General features: G+C 37.5%; 1 long non-coding RNA gene across 1 annotated transcript; it reads left to right on the top strand.

Annotated features, from left to right (window-relative positions):
* The first annotated feature begins 4271 nt into the window (after positions 1-4271).
* LOC118565275 lies at positions 4272-5884 on the top strand. Its single transcript, XR_004932295.1, has 3 exons — positions 4272-4632; positions 5626-5686; positions 5794-5884. It is a non-coding gene; the product is annotated as an uncharacterized LOC118565275 (long non-coding RNA).
* The last annotated feature ends 12513 nt before the right edge of the window (positions 5885-18397 follow it).

Below are 18397 nucleotides of genomic sequence, written 5' to 3'. Positions count from 1 at the left end.
AAAAGGAAACAGGACAAAGAAATGTTCCAGCACAACCACATGCTTACTCAGGAGGAGTAATTTCTGTAAAGTCAATAGTTTAATGCAATCAGCTGAGCTCTTTTAGAGATGAAACATTTTACCAACTGAAATTACAACTGAATGTGATTACTTTATGACTAGGATAAAATTGGACAGTGGTTAATTTTATTCAATCTGTCTTGGATTGATTTGAAGTATTTCTCCATTAGCATTGGATGTGTTTTTTGTTGTAAAATGGCTTAAAATCAAATTTGTGCGGAAATGGGCATTTTACAAATTTACACAGCAGAATTTATATAAATTGAACTGAACTGAACAAGTCCTTGATTCACATCAGCAAACTCCACTGATGCAGTTCTTAAAACACTATCAGAAAACTATCTTAATCAATTTAGTTTATATATATATATATATATATATATATATATATATAGATAGATATAGAAGTATATAGAAAAAAGGGTCAATAAAGTTTTCCTTCATTTTGCATTCTAGCCTATCATATACGTTAATACTGCAGTCACTACATCCTCCCAACCAATCACAAATGGAGACCCAGGATCGCTCCTACACTAAGCTCAGGCCCCTTCAGAGTTCAGAGAGCACACAGCCTTTTTTCCTTTTTATAAATTTATTCAACCAAATAACGTTGGTTTAATAAAGGGTTGAGTTAGAATTCATTGTTTGTGTGTGCTGTATCTAATAATAAGTCATTAAGCAACAATATAAAATTGCCAGGGCTGCTCTTAAACTATATGTTTTTAATTAGTTGATAATTATCAATATTGATCAATATGATTTTTATTTTATCGATATGCTTTTTTCTATATATCGTCCAGCCATGTGTATTTTTATATATATATATATATCTTTCACAAAGGAGAGCCTCAGGTGTGTGATCACCACTCTAAGGCCTGCCTGCTGGGTAAGTGCAGCTCCTAGAAAAGAAGAAAGGAGACAATACCCCGAGGTACCCATTTCACCATGACAAAATAAACAATCACCTGACCACATTACCATTCATAAGATGCTTTGCATTGACTATTTAAGGTTGAATGTGGCTGTGTAGATGGTAGAGCAAGAAACAGAACCTGGTATGCAAATTTTCAGGTTAAGGCAAAGTAACAACAATTTTATTATTATTTATTATTTTTTGCTTAATATATACTCTTAGTATGGATTCTACACACTGTTTTACAAGTGAGACCTCAGGTCATGTCCAGAAAACAGAAGGCAGATGTCCGACAGGAGCTAGGGCAAGCAGGAACTGTGAGATATGATACAGACAGGAATGAATATGACATTTCGAAAAAAAAGAAGGAATATTTTTAATAACCTTAGATTTACTGACATTTACGCAAGGCGGGACAAACACAAAATGAAAAACAAAAAACAAAAACACACCTGACTACATCCTGTAATATTCTGGCAGAATTCATCTGTTGTCAAATCAACTATGCTCCTGTCATTCTTTTTTGCAGCCACAACAGGAATTTTAGCAAGGGTTACAAAATATGTATATGTATTAGCAAATTGGTTTTAAAAATCACTGAGATTAAAGTTTTTACAACATTTATGACTATACTCAAAAATCAGTTCCCATTGAATAAACTGCATTTCATCAATTTACTAAATTTGGGATTACATGTCATATGAGTACATTAAGTATTAGTGCGTCTGTGTTTTTCTCTATATTCATCAGGTTGTAATATTTAGAAAAAGATTTTCTGTCAGTTTGCTCCACCTGTATTTTAAATTGCATAAAATTGGAAATATAAGTAAAATCACTACTGCCATTATCAATTAAACTGTATCACACATTTTATGGAGGACAAAGCCGTCCATATTTAGAAATAAATAAATGCTCAATAAATAAATAAGCATACAATTAGCTTCCCTTAAGAAGTCGGACACTGAACGTCTGCCTGCTGAGTTTGACATTACTAAACAATGCTTTAGTGCGGGGAAAAGCCATGTAGATTTGACCGATGAAGTTAAATGCTAACCAACCAATGGGCTGAAGTTGAGCCCTTAAGACACAGCCCCTCCTCATTTGCATAATGAGGCAGAAATGCATACAGAAATGTAAAAAGGACAGGCAGAAATGTAAAAAGGACAGGCAGAAATAAATAGCATCACAGAAATATATAGGGTAAAAAAATACAAAGGAAGAATAAAACAGACAAAAATATTATAACGTGCACATAAATAAATACTTAAAAAATAAGTAATAAATAAAGTAAAAGATTATAACGGACAATAAATAAATAAGGTAATTATTACAAAGGCAAATAAAGAAATAAAGAAGCTAATTAAAAGATATATACATTTTTGTCTCACTGTACCTACATTTATTTGTTTATTGTATTTTTGGTGGCAATTAATTGTATGTTTATTTATTTATTGAGCATTTATTTATTGCTGTATTTATTTTTTTAATATGAAAGACTTGGTCCTCCATACATTTTACCAGAACTAAAAAATATAAATATATTCAACACGCAATAGCAAAGATCTCTGTTTATATCTGAATCTAAAAAGAAGATGTTTAAAGGTGGACCTATGTACAGATTAGTTAAAAAGATAAAGAGACATTTCCAGTATGAATGATGTAGTTTCATTGTCTGTGACGTTAAGACTGGTCAAGTGATGGAAGTCTAATTAAAGGGTGGACTCTCAGTCTGCATACTACAGATGTCACAACAAGGGTGTGAGCTCAGAAAACCTTCCCGTTCAGACTGAGTCATATAAAGGAACATTGCAAGTGCCCTCCTTTCAATAATGGAACCTTGTCATGCAATTATATAATATTTTAAGATACTTCTGGTTTATTATTAGGTTCGTGAGAAAAAAAAAATTGGATGAGAGAAAATATCACTGACTTCTACAACGTGGTTAGTATTTTAAACAAATCATTTAATTATTTAATGTATTATTGTATTTAAGTACTTTTAAATAAGCATAATAGTGATAAAGCACACACTCAGACATAAATAAAAGATTTTCAATTTAAGCCAAAGAAGGCTCCTCAGTGGGTCAATAAGGGGGAAACATTGACAAAAAATGGGTCCTGTTCAGATTCAGAGAATTACTGAATCCTATCCCAGCAATGGGGCTTATCAGTATGTCTGTTGTAATCTTTAAGAAAGTTATCTCAGAACTGTCACAGCAAATGAGAGCTTTTAGTAAACAAATATATATATATAGGACATGTTTAACAAGTCACAAAGGCCCGTAAACTTTTCTGACTTCATCTGTTCTACATAGAAACATTTCATGCTACAACACCGGCCAACTGCTCATAACATAAAGTCGGTGTATATTGCACAAATCCCATCAGAAATATGGCTTAAAACCAGGTTTCTAAATAAGTAATTGTATGAAACCAAAGTAAGACCAAGCTGATCACATAGAATAAAGGAAAAACTGTGTTAAATACAAAGGATTCACTGTGAAGAAAACAAATCTTGTGCTTTTCTGAACAAGCTTAAATTAATTATGTAATCTGTTCAGCATTAATTGTTAAGGTAAACACAAATGTGTAATTTAGAGTTTAAAAAGTGTTTGTTGCTGTGATATATGAATGTTTCAATGAGTAGACAACATTTAATAAAGTCATAATTTACATAGACAGACATGACTCATTATGCAGTGGTTCTGTTTTGATGTCAGAGTTTGGTGCTTCACGTCATATATTTTACATTCCAGTACATTGAGACACCGTCATGTTGTGTTCAGCATGAGTATCCTGAGCATAAAAAAAGAAAAAAGTAGGATAAAAAAGGATAAAGCCTGATCTGATTTAATCTTTTTCCCACATCTTAAAAAATGCGATGTTGCACCTCTATACCACCTGTTGGTCTATTTGTTACACATGTTTGCTCTCTTTTAAACCAAAACTAATGGCTGAAAATGAGTTTTTCAGGGAAAAACTTCAATGTAAAACAGACTAAAAAAAAACACCTCATCATGCAGCTTGCTGGCTCTTATCTGAATTCTGGTCCTACAACAACTTGCACAAACATGAAACTTTCATGAAACCTAATGAGGATAACAAAAACAGATCACTAAACTTTATGTCATGGATAGTTATTTACATTAAACCAAACCCAATCCTGTTGCCTGAACAATGATGTAACTGGAAAAGATAGGATAACTGTTAGAAATTCCAAATGTCAGTGTTATTTTGCTTGCTACCTAAACAAGTAAAAACTGTATTAACATAGGAAAAAAACAAACATCCTTTTTGGTAATATAATTGTGAATTTACAGAGCTTATAGGTGTAAAAGACCTATAAACCAGCAACAACACAATTCATAATTCAACGTCATGTGCAGCAAAAGAAATGCTGCTCAACCAGTTTACCTCAAGTAGATCAGATAAAAAAAACAAAGACAAACAAACATTGAGGATTGGTAGCCACGTTCATGAACCATTGTTCTCCTAATTACTGACTAATTTCCATCATACGTGCACCTGATGTCATAGTACCTGCTCTGGCTGGATATAAAGCTTCTGCTTTAGACCACTAAACATTACCAGTCAACCAGCAAAGAGAAAGGATCAGAGAGCATCACAAAATCACAAAGGGAACTCCTTGGACAAAGCCTGTAAGTGTAACACTTTTAAATTCTAAACTTTTGAATCAGTTTATATATATATATATATATATATATATATATATATATATATATATATATATATATATATATATATATATATATATATATATATATATAGAGAGAGAGAGAGAGAGAGAGAGAGAGAGAGAGAGCCATCTATCTATCTATCTATCTATCTATCTATCTATCTATCTATCTATCTATCTATCTATCTATCTATCTATCTATCTATCTATCTATCTATCTATCTATCTATCTATCTAGCAAGGGTTTAGGTGATTTTTAAGCTTCAGCTAACTACATCACATTACTGTATGACTTTTTTGAATAACTGTCAAAACAGAAAGCATGACCATGAACTTTAAACCTACTGTTTTCCTTAAACTACATGTTCACAGAAGTGATTAGTGAAAGGTCTATGACTTAATACAAACAGTTCAGGTATGAAACTTTTTACTAACTGGCATTACAAACTAAATTTGACTACTTTATGTAATGACTAGGATCAGATTGGAAAGCATGCAATTGAATTTTAATCCATCTTGGATTGATTTGATTAAGTATTTCCCCATTAGAATGATGAAATTTGTTGGGAAATGGCCATATACAAACTTATACAGGTGAACAGTATTAAATGTAAGTCAAATTAAGTTGCTGTTGTCTCATATCAGCAAACTCCACCGGTGCAGTTCTTAATACAGTATCAGAAAAAACTAAGTTAATGCATTTTCTTTTGATTCAGAAAATTGAAAGAGATAGGTTTAGGGGAAAATAAATTACTAAGTATGATACAATCTGAGATTTTTTATTTTTTTAAAAAGGACGAAATGTTTATTAAGAAAATAAATTAAAGCCCAGGTTATATATACAGAAAAGGAAACACATGAAAAAAGTAAAAATGCCAGAACACTAGAAAAGCTTCAGTCTGAAAAACAATCCTTAACATAAATACCAGCTAACAACCATATCATTTTTAAACAGGAAAAAAATATCCAGGAGAGAATGATGATGAAGAATTTATTGGTGCTGTTTCTTGTTGCTGGTAAGTGAATGAATATGACACAAAGATGTGATGTTGAAGAAAATCATGAAAAGATACGTTTTATAATGGGTACCATTTTATAACAATTATTATCCTATTTAATTTAGGCATAGCCACAACAATGACGACTGCTGCTCCAACAACTGCTGTGCCAACCACCACCACTACTGCTTCAACAATAACCAGTGCTGTTCCAACCACAACTGCTGCCCAAACAACAACCACTTCAGCACCAACCACAACTACTGCTGCACCAACCACAACCAATGCTGCTTCAACCACAGCTGCTGCCCAAACAACAACCACTTCAGCACCTACCACAACCACTGCTGCACCAACCACAACCACTGCTGCTTCAACCACAACTGCTGCCCAAACAACAACCACTTCAGCACCTACCACAACCACTGCTGCTTCAACCACAACTGCTGCCCAAACAACAACCACTTCAGCACCAACCACAACCACTGCTGCACCAACCACAACCAATGCTGCTTCAACCACAGCTGCTGCCCAAACAACAACCACTTCAGCACCTACCACAACCACTGCTGCACCAACCACAACCACTGCTGCTTCAACCACAACTGCTGCCCAAACAACAACCAATTCAGCACCTACCACAACCACTGCTGCACCAACCACAACCAATGCTGCTTCAACCACAACTGCTGCCCTAACAACAACCACTTCAGCACCAACCACAACCACTGCTGCACCAACCACAACCAATGCTGCTTCAACCACAACTGCTGCCCTAACAACAACCACTTCAGCACCAACCACAGTGACTGCTGCACCAACCACAACCAATGCTGCTTCAACCACAACTGCTGACCAAACAACAACCACTGCAGCACCAACCACAACCACTGCTGCACCAACCACAACCAATGCTGCTTCAACCACAACTGCTGACCAAACAACAACCACTGCAGCACCAACCACAACCACTGCTGCACCAACCACAACCAATGCTGCTTCAACCACAACTGCTGCCCTAACAACAACCACTTCAGCACCAACCACAGTGACTGCTGCACCAACCACAACCAATGCTGCTTCAACCACAACTGCTGCCCTAACAACAACCACTTCAGCACCAACCACAACCACTGCTGCACCAACCACAACCAATGCTGCTTCAACCACAACTGCTGCCCTAACAACAACCACTTCAGCACCAACCACAACCACTGCTGCACCAACCACAACCAATGCTGCTTCAACCACAACTGCTGCCCAAACAACAACCACTTCAGCACCAACCACAACCACTGCTGCACCAACCACAACCAATGCTGCTTCAACCACAACTGCTGCCCTAACAACAACCACTTCAGCACCAACCACAACCACTGCTGCACCAACCACAACCAATGCTGCTTCAACCACAACTGCTGCCCAAACAACAACCACTTCAGCACCAACTACAACCACTGCTGTACCAACCACAACCAATGCTGCTTCAACCACAACTGCTGCCCTAACAACAACCACTTCAGCACCAACCACAACCACTGCTGCACCAACCACAACCAATGCTGCTTCAACCACAACTGCTGCCCAAACAACAACCACTTCAGCACCAACCACAACCACTGCTGCACCAACCACAACCACTGCTGCTTCAACCACAACTGCTGCCCTAACAACAACCACTTCAGCACCAACCACAACCACTGCTGCACCAACCACAACCAATGCTGCTTCAACCACAACTGCTGCCCAAACAACAACAACTACTTCAGCACCAACCGCAACCACTGCTGCTTCATCTACAACCAATGCTGCCACAACCCCTCATGCCCCAACCACAACTGCTACTGGCCCAACCATTGCCAGTGCTGCCCCAACCACATCTACAACAACCACTGCTAGCCCAATGACAACAACATCCACCCCAACAGCAACCACAGTGTCCACAACAACAGCCTCTTCAGCTGTGAGTCAGAAAGCAAGTTTCCTTTTCCTCACAGCAGTCATTGCAGCTGCTATTTTTAACTGAAAATAGAACTTGAAATGTCATAAAATTCCTATGAAATGTTCATTATTTATTTATGTATGTATGTATTTATTTATTTATATTATTGTTATTTATTTTATCTTCTTTTGCACTGTACTTCAAATGGATCATTTTCATAAAACACATTCATATTTATTATATATTTATAAATCAATCACTGTGATGGTATTATTTTCTCCAATTTCCATTCAGTAGAGAAACCTTTATTTATTTATTTATTTTAGCTAGAAATGTTCATGCAGAACCAAATTATCCACATAAAAATGTTTGCAAATATTAAACATAGTTAATTTATGTTTTTTGGAAGAAGTTATCTCAGGTTTTACCTGCAGCATTTTTCCAGTATTTATTTATATTATTGCCTTAAAATGTTAGACACAATATGTGCTACGCATAGTAGTGCCTGGTTTGTAACTGTAATTTGAATGTTTTATTTATATATATAAATATCTCCTATGAAGTTTTTATAGTAATAAAGAATAAAAAAATGTTATTCAGACAAACTTGATTGTGTGTGACTCAATGGCATGCGCAATGACACATCTATCAACATATTGCAGCTTCATAATGAATGAACATATCATAATATTCATAGAAGAAAAAACAAGGTATTCTTTTTTTTATTGGAGTCCTGTCTTGCAATGTAGCAATGACAATTGTTACATTGTCTTTGGATTGGATTGTCTTAATGCCAAAAAGAGCCCCACAGATTTTACTTTCACAAGCGGAGCCTTACCGCTTTCGCCATAGTGCTCCACTTGACTTATACATGCAAGAAGCTTTATTATAATTATTGCAGTGAATATTTCATATTATATGGACACTGAAACAAGAAGGTAGAAGAGAGAAAAAAAGGAGAAAAGGTGAACAAGAAAGAGGAGATAAAATGGAGAGAACAATACATCCTATATCCGATAAGAAAGTATTAGAGATACAATCAAGTAAAGCCTTGATACCATCACTGAAGAATATACACTATTAATACGACATGTATAAAGTGACAGCTGAAGATAATAATAGGGGTTTTCTGTATAGAAGTGAGTCTGTAATTACCTGGATCCAAGTACCTGCAGGTGTTTTTGAGAGTGCACTTGTGTACGTAAGGTTTATCCATTAAAAAGACGCTCAATAGTGGTTGTGAAAATTAATTATGAGGGACAGTTGAAAACAAAGCATCTGGTTTTTAGTTTAAAGATATTGGGGACAACAAAGCAGAGCTCCTTCACTGCAGGATGAAAATAACTCTAAGAGCAGGTTCCACTACAAACCTGCAGAGACATATCAGAGCTGTCAAGCTAGAGGAGAGTTTGGTTCTGGTTCTGTGGATGTCAGTTTTTTGTTAATTTGTTCAACAAAACAAAGTTACATTATTCTGTAATTCAACTGATGTTTTTTCCTCAACCTCTTACTTGAACACAATGTTTTGCTCGTGACCATTTTCACTACAGAAGAAGCTAATGTGTTGATGTTAGGTCAACCAGAAAGGACTGAGCTTTTAAGATTGTGATTCTAGAACATTTTAGCTGTAGCTCTATCCTTGTTATTCAAAATATAATAGATTTTTCTTTGCCAATAGCATTTTAAAGTAATTATGTGAACAATCAGTAGTATGTACCAATTAATTATCCGATTACTCGATGATTCATCAGAATAATTGATAGAATGATCAATTACTAAAATAGTAATTTATGACAGCCACTTGAGTTCTATTAATGTTATTGTTTGTCCAGGACACAATTAAGACACAAATTCGTAATTTATGCAGCTAGAGGGCGGTGTAGCGGACAATTGGTAATGTAGCCATTAGCTTGATGGATTAATGGAACTCAACAATGAAATGACATTAATAACTGAATGTTCACAAATTCTTTAAAATGTTATGGTTCTTTAATTAGTAATAATTAGCAGCATAAACTTGTCAGGGTTCAGTTTTGCCCGCTTGTCCCTGGACTGTTTGAGATCCTTCCACCACTCATTCAGCCCAGTTCTCCACTCCACCCTTGATCAAATCCACCTGTCATCACTATTCAAGCCTCAGCACACCTGCCAATACATAAACTTCCCTCAGTCTGATCTTCCCCGCTGGATCGTCTGCAGTATTCCTCTGACAGCGTCCTCACTGCATATGAACTTCATTCATACCTCGTCCTTGCCTCATGTCTTGCTGTCTGCTCCCTTCGTCTGCCAAGCCTCTGCTCCCCTCATCTGACAAGCCTGTGTCTTCTCACGTCTACCAGCTCCAGCCATCAACACACGTCTACTCCAGTCTGTTACAGCCTTTTGGCTCTCCATTCCACTATTTAACCTTCCAATAAAGACTCTCTAAATATGGCTCTGCTCTGTGTGTAGCTGAATTTGGGTTCAAAACTCCACAAGCCTTGACAAAACTAGCAGCAGAATCAACAGAGTATTTCGAATCACAAGACTATGTTTTATTTAACTAAGCTAACTCTTCCTAATTTGCTGATACTAATGAAACCCTAAAATATAACTTTGAATAGCAGAAGATCTTTCTGTATTCCAAATCTGATCTTTATCCTCTAGGTGTCAACTTCCTAGACCTCCTGGAGGGGAGGCAATGATGGTCTGTGGTCCTCCTTTCTGATGACCATGCATTCTCTGTTGTTCGACTCAGTTTGCTTACACCCCATGAGCTAGGCTTCTCACACATATGTAGAGACTTTCCGGTCTTGGAGGGTCTGGAATGGGTATCTGCGAACACTATTTTTGACACATGTTGGAATCTTCCACCAAAACAAGCTACGCTGGTCAAGGCACTTCTTGCTGTTCTTTCAGAAAAGAAATTGTGGCTTCTGATAAAACAGAAGCAGCTTCTCATGCTTCCTCCTGCTCTGCCATGTTTCTTTTTGTTCCACTGTGGGCTCTGCAGCATTTGCTTTCGTCACAGTTGTATGTCCGTCCTTAAACCATAATACTGCAATAGGATTGCCCTGAACCGTTTTTGGTTTGGTCCCAAACGATTGAGGTGGGAGCAGGACAAGATGGGTTCTTGTGTGTTAGTGAACGCACAAATACTGTGACAATACCGTTTGCAGACAAGGTTAGATTTTAATCATAGATCGACTTTATCATAAGCATTAAAAACCACAGCGTGTTAATAATATAACCTACAGGGGACAGTGGGTACATCCGCCACCCAGGTGCTGGGACCTAACCTGCTCTCCAAACACCGCTCATACAAATGCAGAGTGCAATGTCCCATCAGCTTACACATTTATCAAACTTCTCTGATGTTTCTTCACAGTTTCTTGGCTTTTTTTCCATTGGTACTGTTTCACCATAGAACGAATAAACGATTAGCTCACTCATTTAAATACACTTTAACATTCATGAGGGGCTTTGTATTGACATGATATGCAAACGTTCAGGTGCAGCTGTGGTCTATAAAGAAAAATGGCATGCTAGTGTGTGTCTGTGAGTGTGCATGGTTTTATAAATCAGATTTTTCCCCCCATTTTTTTGTTTTGGCTTACATACAATTTTAGTATGGATTCTATGCAATGTTTTATATTTTAGACCCTAGATTGTGCCTGACAAAACAGAAGGTAGATGCAGGGTCCTTGGGGCAAGCTAACCTGGTTCTCGCCAGATGGATTTTTGTTCTGCAGATCTCCACACATCCATTTATGATTGCTCCATTGGAGATGTACTTCAGAAAGAGGGGCCTTATTAAAAATCCTTGCATATGATTGGATAAACCAATTGTCTGTCATCTTTACTGACACACATGCTAAACGCTCTCGCCAAACACGGTTGGAAGATAAGCAAAAACATAGTTTTCTGTAACAAAAAGTCTCCAAAGGCGTTCTGCGGTGTTATTTTAAATAATTAATATTCGGTAAACACTCCTGATGAAATAGCAGAATAAATTCTACCGCTTGCTTCCTCACTGCGAGCCGCCATTGTTGTCTGAATCCAAACAGTTGCTTCTCTGATACATCACATCTACAAAAATCCCGCCCGGTGATCCTGATTGGCTTGTCCATTTTATGTGGTATTGAAACCCTCCCAATGGCAGCGATTCCAGATGGATATTTGGAGACGTGTGGAGCTCTGAGGAACTACATCCATCTGGCGAGAGTCAGGTTAGAGGCAAGTAGTAACAGTGAGATAAAATGCAGACAGACAGGAATGAAAATGATATAAAAAAAGAAGGGATATTTCTAATAACGTTACCTAGCAATAGAGTTACTGACATTTATGAAAGGCAAGACAAACATAACAGGAAAAGACACACTTGACTATTTTAGATCTAAATTTTCAGATTTATCTGTTCTCTGCTGTTTTGCAGGAAATAGTTAATAAATCAAATAGATGCTCCTGTCAATCCATTCTGTGGATATAATTGGAATTTTATCAGGGGTCAATAAAAAAAAAAGAATACATTAGCAAACAATTTTGAAAATACACTAACATTTTTGACTATAGTCAAAAGTTGGTTCTCATTCAATAAACTGCATTTCATCAATTTACTAATTCTGGGTTTACATGTCATTTAATCACATTGAGTATTAGAGTGTCTAATCCAAAAATCCAACAACAAGGTGTTTAAAGGTGAACCAATGTACAGATCAGTTAAAAAGATAAAGAAGCAAAACATTTCCAGTATGAATGATGTAGTTTCATTGTCTGTGACGTTAAAACTGGTCAAGTGATGGAAGTCTAATTAAAGGGTGGACTCACAGTCTGCATACTACAGATGTCACAACAAGGGTGTGAGCTCAGAAAACCTTCCCGTTCTGACTGAGTCATATAAAGAAACATTGCAAGTGCGCTCCTTTGAATAATGAAACCTTATCATGCACTAACAAGTATGTAAGTACTTTTAAATAATTGTGCTGAAAAAAGAGAGCACACACTCAGACATAAGAAAGAGTAAAAGAAGGCTCCTCAGTGGGTCAATGAGAGGACAGGACCACAAAGAAGCGGTCCCGTTCAGAGTCATAGATTTACTGAATGCTATCCCATCAAATCAATGGGGCATATCAACATGTCTGTAGTAATCTTTAAGAAAGTTATATCAGAACTGTAACAGCAAATGGGAGCTGTAGACATTGGTTGAGGAGAGCTTAATATATATTGTCCATTAAAGAAAATGTAAAGACAAATCTCTTTATATCAAATATGCAATTAATTTAATAACTATATGTTATTAAATTAACAGTAGTAGTCGTGAGTTGAGATATAAGGTGGAACTTATCTTTTAAAAGTGCATTACCCGTTAGTACATGTGAAACAAAACCAGAATGTGAGATTTTATGACTTTGTTTGTTCTAAATAGACACACTTCCTGCAACAACACGGCCCAACTATTAAAAACATAAAGGTGTTGTATATCGCATAAAATTATCTCATCAAATATATGGCTGAAAAACAAGCTTCTGAATTGGTATTTGTATAAAACCAAATAAGACCGAGCTGATCATAAAGAATAAAGGAAAAACTGTGAAAAAACAAAGGATTAGCTGTGAAGAAAACAAATCTTGTGGTTTTCTGAATAAGGTTAAAATAATTATGTAATCTGGACAGAAATACACTCACCGGCCACTTTATTAGGTACCCCATGCTAGTAACAGTTTGGACCCCCTTTTGCCTTCAGAACTGCCTCAATTCTTCGTGGCATAGATTCAACAAGGTGCTGGAAGCATTCCTCAGGGAGTTTGGTCCATATTGACATGATGGCATCACACAGTTGCCGCAGATTTGTCGGCTGCACATCCATGATGCGAATCTCCCGTTCCACCACATCCCAAAGATGCTCTATTGGATTGAGATCTGGTGACTGTGGAGGCCATTTGAGTACAGCGAACTCATTGTCATGTTCAAGAAACCAGTCTGAGAGGATTCCAGCTTTATGACATGGCGCATTATCCTGCTGAAAGTAGCCATCATGGGTTGGGTACATTGTGGTCATAAAGGGATGGACATGGTCAGCAACAATACTCAGGTAGGCTGTGGCGTTGCAACGATACTCAATTGGTACCAAGGGACCCAAAGAGTGCCAAGAAAATATTCCCCACACCATGACACCACCACCACCAGCCTGAACAGTTGATACAAGGCAGGATGGATCCATGCTTTCATGTTGTAGACGCCAAATTCTGACCCTACCATCCGACAGTTGCAGCAGAAATCGAGACTCATCAGACCAGGCAACGTTTTTCCAATCTTCTATTGTCCAATTTTGATGAGCTTGTGCAAATTGTAGCCTCAGTTTCCTGTTCTTAGCTGAAAGGAGTGGCACCCGATGTGGTCTTCTGCTGCTGTAGCCCATCTGCCTCAAAGTTCGATGTACTGTGCGTTCAGAGATGCTCTTCTGCCCACCTTGGCTGTAACGGGTGGTTATTTGAGTCACTGTTGCCCTTCTATCAGCTCAAACCAGTCTGGCCATTCTCCTCTGACCTCTGGCATCAACAAGGCATTTCCGCCCACAGAACTGCCGCTCACTGGATGTTTTTTCTTTTTCGGACCATTCTCTGTAAACCCTAGAGATGGTTGTGCGTGAAAATCCCAGTAGATTAGCAGTTTCTGAAATACTCAGACCAGCCCTTCTGGCACCAACAATCATGCCACGTTCAAAGTCACTCAAATCACCTTTCTTCCCCATACTGATGCTCGGTTTGAACTGCAGGAGATTCTCTTGACCATGTCTACATGCCTAAATGCACTGAGTTGCCGCCATGTGATTGGCTGCTTAGAAATGAAGTGTTAACGAGCAGTTGGACAGGTGTACCTAATAAAGTGGCCGGTGAGTGTATGTTTAACATAAACACAAATGTGTAACTTAGAGTTTAAAAAGTTTTTTTTTTCTTGTGATATATGAATGTTTAAATGAGTAGATAACATTTAAAAAAGTCATAATTTCCATTGACAGACATGACTCATCGTGCAGTGGATGTATTTTGATGTCGCTTCACGTCATATGTTTTACATTCCAGTTCAGTGAGACACCATCATGTTGTGTTCAGCAACAGTGCCCTGAGCATAAAAAAAGAAAAAAAAATATCATTATCATTATAATTCATTTTTACAATGATTAAGAAGTAACAACACCTGTGTGGTTTAAATACAACTGACTGACTTAATCTTTTTCCTACACCTCAGTAATGAGATGTTTCACCTCCAAACCACCTGATGGTCTATTTGTTATTTATGTTTGCTCTCTTTTAGACCAAAAGTAATGGCTGAAAATGAGATTTTCAGGAAAAAAACTCAAACTAAAACAGTCTTAAAAATCACTCTTCACCTTATCATGCAGCTTGCTGGCTCTGAATCCTGGTCCTACAACAACTTGCACAAACATGAAACTTTCATGAAAGCTTATGAGGATAACAAAAACAATTCCCTAAACTTTGTTATGGATAGTTATTTACATTAAACCAAACCTAATGCTGTTGCTGGGAACAATGATGTAACTGGAAAGGATAGGAAAACTGTTAGAAATCCTAAATATCAGTGTTATTTTGCTTGCTACATAAACAACTAAAAACTGTATTAACATAGGAAAAAAAAATAACATCCTTTTTGGTAATATAATTGTGAATTTACACAGATTCTAAGTGTAAAAGACCTGTAAACCAGCAAAGACAAAATTTATAATTCAACGTCATGTTCTTACGTCTAAATGCAAAAGAAATGCTGTTCAACCAGTTTACCTCAAGTGGAACATATAAAAAAACAGAGACAAACAAAAGTAATAGGTAGCCACGTTCATGAACCATTGTTCTCATAATTACTGACTAATTTCCATCATGCGCGCACCTGATGTCATAGTACCTGCTCTGGCTGGATATAAAGCTTCTGCTTTAGACCACTAAACATTACCAGTCAACCAGCAAAGAGAAAGGATCAGAGAGCATCGCAACAAGGGAACTATTCGGAAAAAGCCTGTAAGTGTTACACTTTTGAATTCTACACTTTTTAATAAGTGCTATACATACATACATATATATATAAATATATATATATATATATATATAAATATATATATATATATATATACATACATATATATATACATATATATATATATATATATATATATATATATATATATATATACATATACATACATATATATACATATATATATACATACATATATATATACATATATATATACACATATACATACATATATACATACATATATATACACATATACATACATACATATATATATACACATATACATACATACATATATATATACACATATACATACATACATATATATATACACATATACATACATACATATATATATATATATATATATATATATATATATATATATATATATATATATATATATATATATATATATATATATACAGATAGATAGATAGATCTAAGATGGATGAAAATTAAAAATGTTTTCCTTATAACTACATGTTCAGAGAAGTGATTAGTGCAAAGTCTATTTGCAAACTAAATCTGACTAATTTATGTAATAAATAGGATCAGATTGGAAAGCATGTAATAGAATTTGAATCTGCCTTGGTTTGATTTGATTACGTATTTCCCCCATAGAACGGTAACATTTGTTGGAAAATGACGTTATAAAAATTTATACATTTGAACAGTATTGAATATAAGTCAAATTAAGTTGGTGTTGTCTCACATCAGCAAACTCCACCGGGGCAATTCTTAATACAATATCAGATAAACTGTTAATCCAATTATTAAGTATGATACAATCTGAGACTTTTTTTTTAAAAAAAAGGACAAAAGTTTAATAAATTAAAGGCCTGGTTACATATACAGAAAAGCAAACATGAAAAAAGGAAAAATGCCAAAACACTAGAAAGGCTTCAATTTGAAAAGCAATCCTTGAAGTAAATACCAATTAACAACCATATAATTTTTTAAACAGGAAAAAAATATCCAGGAGAGAATGATGATGAAGAATCTATTGGTGCTGTTTCTTATTGCTGGTAAGTGAATGAATATGATACAAGATGTGCTGTTGAAGAATATCATAAAAAGATAAGTTATATAATGGGTACCATTTTATAACAATTACTGTCCAATTTAATTTAGGCATAGCCACAACACTGACGACTGCTGCTACAACAACTGCAGCACCAACCACAACCACTGCTGCTCCAACCACAACCACTTCAGCACCAACCACAACCACTGCTGCACCAACCACAACTAATGCTGCTTTAACTACAACTGCTGCCCAAACAACAACCACTGCTGCACCAACCACAACCAATGCTGCTTCAACCACAACTGCTGCCCAAACAACAACCACTTCAGCACCAACCACAACCACTGCTGCTTCAACCACAACCAATGCTGCTTCGACCACAACCGCTGCCCAAACAACAACCACTTCAGCACCAACCACAACCACTGCTGCACCAACTACAACCAATGCTGCTTCAACCACCACTGCTGCCCAAACAACAACCACCTCAGCACTAACCACAACCACTGCTGCACCAACCACAACCAATGCTGCTTTAACTACAACTGCTGCCCAAACAACAACCACCTCAGCACCAACCACAACCACTGCTGCACCAACCACAACCAATGCTGCTTCAACCACAACTGCTGCCCAAACAACAACCACCTCAGCACCAACCACAACCACTGCTGCACCAACCACAACCAATGCTGCTTCAACTGCTGCCCAAACAACAACCACCTCAGCACCAACCACAACCACTGCTGCACCAACCACAACCAATGCTGCTTCAACCACAACTGCTGCCCAAACAACAACCACCTCAGCACCAACCACAACCACTGCTGCACCAACCACAACCAATGCTGCTTCAACCACAACTGCTGCCCAAACAACAACCACCTCAGCACCAACCACAACCACTGCTGCACCAACCACAACCACTGCTGCTTCAACCACAACTGCTGCCCAAACAACAACCACCTCAGCACCAACCACAACCACTGCTGCACCAACCACAACCAATGCTGCTTCAACCACAACTGCTGCCCAAACAACAACCACCTCAGCACCAACCACAACCACTGCTGCACCAACCACAACCAATGCTGCTTCAACCACAACTGCTGCCCAAACAACAACCACTTCAGCACCAACCACAACCACTGCTGCACCAACCACAACCAATGCTGCTTCAACCACAACTGCTGCCCAAACAACAACCACCTCAGCACCAACCACAACCACTGCTGCACCAACCACAACCAATGCTGCTTCAACAACAACTGCTGCCCAAACAACAACCACCTCAGCACCAACCACAACCACTGCTGCACCAACCACACCCAATGCTGCTTCAACCACAACTGCTGCCCAAACAACAACCACCTCAGCACCAACCACAACCACTGCTGCACCAACCACAACCAATGCTGCTTCAACCACAACTGCTGCCCAAACAACAACCACCTCAGCACCAACCACAACCACTGCTGCACCAACCACAACCAATGCTGCTTCAACCACAACTGCTGCCCAAACAACAACCACCTCAGCACCAACCACAACCACTGCTGCACCAACCACAACCAATGCTGCTTCAACCACAACTGCTGCCCAAACAACAACCACTTCAGCACCAACCACAACCACTGCTGCACCAACCACAACCAATGCTGCTTCAACCACAACTGCTGCCCAAACAACAACCACTTCAGCACCAACCACAGCCACTGCTGCACCA

Source organism: Fundulus heteroclitus, chromosome 13, assembly GCF_011125445.2.
Source record: "Fundulus heteroclitus isolate FHET01 chromosome 13, MU-UCD_Fhet_4.1, whole genome shotgun sequence".
Taxonomy (NCBI): Eukaryota; Metazoa; Chordata; class Actinopteri; order Cyprinodontiformes; family Fundulidae; genus Fundulus; species Fundulus heteroclitus.
The sequence above is the reverse complement of the archived record's forward strand: the minus strand, read 5'-3'. Positions and strand labels throughout refer to the sequence as shown.